This window comes from Penaeus japonicus, unplaced genomic scaffold, assembly GCF_977035675.1.
Source record: "Penaeus japonicus unplaced genomic scaffold, GWHDUDI00000001_assembly GWHDUDI00000004, whole genome shotgun sequence".
Taxonomy (NCBI): Eukaryota; Metazoa; Arthropoda; class Malacostraca; order Decapoda; family Penaeidae; genus Penaeus; species Penaeus japonicus.
This window is the reverse complement of record NW_028234406.1, coordinates 35936600-35941599: the sequence shown is the minus strand read 5'-3', so window position 1 is coordinate 35941599 and position 5000 is coordinate 35936600. Positions and strand designations below refer to the sequence as shown.

The 5000-nt window shown below is 46.6% G+C and overlaps 1 long non-coding RNA gene across 1 annotated transcript; it reads left to right on the top strand.

Annotated features, from left to right (window-relative positions):
- Positions 1–574: 574 nt before the first annotated feature.
- Positions 575–4006, top strand: LOC147472003 (uncharacterized). The gene is made up of 2 exons (XR_015191013.1): positions 575–1148; positions 1457–4006. It is a non-coding gene; the product is annotated as an uncharacterized LOC147472003 (long non-coding RNA).
- Positions 4007–5000: the final 994 nt, after the last annotated feature.

Genomic DNA, 5000 nt, shown 5'->3' with positions numbered 1-5000 from the left:
TCTATCTCTCTATCTATCTCTCTATCTATCTCTCTATCTATCTCTCTATCTATCACACACACACAACAACACACACACACACACACACACACACACACACACACACACACATACACACACACACGCACGCACACACACATGTACGTATATATATGTATATATGTATATATATATATATATATATATATATATATATATATATATATATGTCTATATGTCTATATGTATATTTATGTTTATATATATACATATACATATATATATACATATACATATACATATACATATGCCATAAACCATTACAACTATATAGCTAAGTCTTATTTCATTTCTGGAATCCAACGGGGGCGTTTATATGCTAGATTTACTTCATCGAATTTCATTCCTAATTTCCATATGAAATTGCATCTAAAAAGATTTTTGTGCATCTTAAATTCGGACGTTCGTAGGACAAACACGTAAGACAAGCACCATGTGACCCAGTGACATAAGTTGAGGTTGGAAGGGGGAGGAAGAGGGCAGGGGGTGGGGAAAGGGAGGGCAATGAGAAGAAGGGGGGAGGGGGGAGAGGGGAGGGCAAGGGGAGACTACAGTGTTCCCAGGGAGCATATGTAATGAGGGCGGGAATGTTTACCTCAAGAGGGCCCTCTGGTTCTGACCCCTCCCCCCCTCCCCCCTTTTTCAACGTCTTCCCCTCTCTCGGGCACTCGACGAAGATGCTGTCGGGGCTGCCATGAAGACATTTCAGATGGCGGGTAAATCGAAGGATGATTATTTAGGTTCTTTTCCCCTCACAAGTGATTTTATTCCCCTGCAATGTGACGTCACTCCGGCGAAAAATCGGGGGAAAAACGTGGTTCCGGTAGGCTTGAAAGGCAGTTTTCTTGTAGGCTGGTAAACGTGACACCTAAAGCCCCCCTAAGCTACCACAGCCTCCCCCCCCAACCCGCCCCCTCCTGCCGCTGCCATAACTCCCAGCGTGATCTTGAACAGCGGGGAAACGTATGGTTTCACCGTTGTCAGTTGTCGGTAACTTGAGTTCGGTAAACTATTGGGCTTCGCTGATTAGCATCGCTGCAGCCGGTGATGGATGCGCTACGTGGACTCGGCAAGAGCGCGGTTCGTTAAAAACCTTCGCGACGGGCGAGGCGCCGCCGCCCGCGCGCCGCGACGAACCGCGAGAGACTCTCGACCCCGCCGCCGCCCCGCGCCGTCCCCTCCCCCGCTCCGCGCGAGGGCGCGAGGACCCGCGACCGCCCCCCCCGAACCCACGACGCGCGCCCGGAACCGCGTCCCCGCGACGCCGCCCGCGAGCCGCCGCCGAGCGCGCCCCGCGCCGCGCCCGCCCCGGACCGCCCGAGGCCGCGAGCGCTGCGCCGGCGAGCCCGCCGCCCCCGCGCCCACCCCCGCGACCACCGCGCCGCGGCCCGAGGGCGCGAGCCCCGTGCGAGCGCAGGAAGGCTGGGCATGGGCACGGGGGGAGGGGGGAGGGCGGAGGGAGTAAAGACAATGCATTTCTGGTGTTTTCGACGTTCCGCCTAAATTAGCGATGCTCCATCCGTTAAGATCGGAATATGCTAATTCGGAAAACGGTTCTGCTGTGTTTGCGTCAGGGGGCCCTCGAAAGGTCTGCAGTAATTAGCAAGCAAAAGGTCTCCTTTTACAACCCCAATTCATTACCGTAAGTCCACTCGTCCTCCCCTCCTCTCCCCTCCCCCTTCCCTCTCCTTCCCTCTCCTTCCCTTTCCACCCAACGCCCACCACTCTCCGCCCATGCAAATTCTCGGTCCCTCAGAACCGCCTTTTGTTTCGTCTTCGTCTCCGCGAATTTGCGAGGCACAAAGGCCGTAACCCAAGAGGCCGCCCGGGGGCTATTCACGCCTTTACGGAGCGGCGCTGGATGGTCACATTCCGTCTCGGGAGGAGGTAATAAACCCTCCTCTAAGGCGACCAGATTTGGTGGCTCTTTCATGTGCTCAATTCTGCCATGCGGAGGAAACACTTCCCCAAGTGGATGTGGCGAATTTTGTTTATGTTAGATCTGTGAGCATTTCGAGAGTACTGGATATAATCTCAGACGAGTACAAGATTTGCACGCATACTTACATGTACACACGCACACTCACATGCCCACGCACGCCCGCCACATGCATACACATACTGGCGCGGTTACATATACAGTAGTACACATCATTAAACTAACCATGAATCTTTAAGTTACAACCATCTGCATCCAAATCAATTAAATCACATTTTCAAGATTTGATAAGAAAGATAGGAAGAATATTAATTTTAAACGCCTGTTCATGTACACGGTTTATGTAAAGTTCTTGTATGTGGGACTTAGCCCCGAAATGTTTACCTCTAGATTTTTATCACTAGAATTTCACGAAAATACATTTGCGTCAGAGCCGCAGTTTCACGCGGTGCCGTCGCTCCCCAGAGTCCAATGAGTGACAGGATCGGAAGAGGCTCCTGTTTGTCGGGTTGAACCAATGTACAAATTATGACTTACGCATGTAAACAGTGCTATTACCTCCAGGTGCTGCCTCACTGGCTAGCGAGTACAATAACCTCAGGACCAAATTCCAGTACAAATCAGGGACACGAGACTCCTGAGGGCCACCACGAGGCTGGCCAGATCCTGCCGCGGAGGCTCCCGATTGCTGCCGCTCCTTCTGCTCGTGAATAACTATATTTCTTGAATGACTTGATCTGCAAGTTGGCTTGCAGGCTCGAGCGGTGGCCGAGCGTGCGGGACAGCCTCCAGCGGGCATCTGCCGTGCCTTCGTCAGTACAAACTTCAAGAGTTGAGTCCAGGACCGAACAACAGTCCCCGCCAGGCATCCCGGCGTGTCCTATGAACTTCCTCGTGAAGTGCACGATGGACGTCCCTGGCGGGCCGATGTTCCTGGCCCCCTTTCCAACAATTAAGACTTTCTGTGCCAAATCTTTCGTTCCTTCTCCTTCTCTCATTCTTTCGTTCTTTTTCTCGCTGTCTCTCCTGCCAGGGTCAGGTAACTTGCTTCCATATTGGTTTGAGGTTTGTGAGTGTTGGGTATGTGGCTTCTCTCACCATGTTTTGTATGGAGTTATCGGGCTTATGTTTGTGATTCCCTAACTCGGTTTAACCCCATCGGACCACGCGGGCCGTCCCACGCCCCTGCACGCGAACCCAGTGCGTTGAAGGCCGCCAGCCTCTCCGATTTTGATGGCAATCCCTTCCAGCATTGGAGATAACTATGCTTTGCTAAGGTTCATGCCTTTGTTGGACGATCATAAGAGCAGTGGTGTTATTAATGGTGGATGTGCCTCGTCAAAGAACTCAGGAAACGCTATACCTTGTTTGTATTCACTATGTTTTCTTTTGTTAGTGTGCCGATGGAAAAATCATAAGACGTGCAGGGTTGTGGGCGCCCCCCGTGGGCGGTGTGTCCGGAGCGGGGATGAGGAAGCGTCTACGCATCTCGGCGCCCAGCGAGTGCCGCCTGCTTCCCCTGTCATGGTCATGGGTGATATTACAGAGTATAATAGCCTGACATGGGCACAGGAGGCGGCATGAGTTGCGGCAAAGAAGAGCACTTTTTTTTTTTCCTTTTTACCCTTTTATGGCGACGGGCGAGTTCCCGAGTCAGTACAAAGATTTTGAAGACCGTCCTCATTCTCGATTCCGGTTACACGATGAAACGAGAAAGAAAAAAGAAATCCACAGAAAACGGATCCCTCCCGACCTGAGAATGCCACGCAGATGGTTATTTTTTCTGCAATTAAGGAATGAACCAGTATTTTGTACTCGGAGCGTGCTTGTGGGCGGGTGGGTGTGGGGCTGTGGGTGAAAGCGGTGATAATATTGTAGTGTTTTGGTAGCCCGCCCTGCCTCGTCCGCCCACACACCTCTCACTCACACGTTTCATCTTTTTTATGTAGACTTTCAATGTTCCAGTCAAGATCTTATTGTTGCTCCCAAACGTAATGTCATATATGATTATAATAAATAAATAGTAGTGAAAATGAACGTTTCTTTAACCCCTTCTTGGTATATGGAAAAAATAGAAAATATACGAAGAAGAAAAGAAAACAGAAAACCATGAATGACAAAAGGAATGATTAAGAATATAAGAATGATGACTAATAGTACCTATTTCTATGCATATATGCAATATTACATTATATGTTCGTAATTCACAGAGATAGAACTTGTAGTGTAAAGAAACTGATCTAATTAACCATGATATGATGAAGGTACGTAAATGTTATTCAAACTACAATTTTGGTATTAATTAACAGTTATAATGAAAAAGGTAGTAATAATAATAAAAAAAGCGAAAAACGCAATTATGACAAAGGCTACGAAACATTGATTGCCGTCTACTAATGTAATTAAAACAAAGAAAAGAATAACGTAAGGATATTATTATTAAACAAGAAATTAAGATCAGTCTTTTATCTCAGCGAAGTTGCTCTTGGCAGGATGGTGATCATTGATAACTGACGGCAATTCGGAGGAATCAGACACGTTGCATTTAGCCAATCGCCACCTATCTCTCAATTGCACCTTCGCCTCGATAAAAAAGAAGAAAACTTAAAAAAAAGAAATAGGAATAATGATAATGATGTACTCATTTCAGCAGATCCTAACTAGAATGAAAAATAGTATATAAAAAATAAAGATAATACAAAAGAGTAGCAATTATACCCATTCTAATGTTGATAAGCCATAATAGGACTGCAAATACGATAAAGAAAAGTTAAAATAACAATGATAGTTAAACAACAAACAAACAAAAATACCAAAAAACAAAGAAAAGGGCCAAAAAATACAAAAGTATGAGGTACAGAGAGAGAGAGATATAGATACATACATTCGTACATAGTATATATATAGATAAAACCAGATAAAGGCATATACGTGCAAATAAGCACACGCGTAATTATATATATACATGTATATATATATATATTACTAATATATATATATATATTATATATATTATCTTATA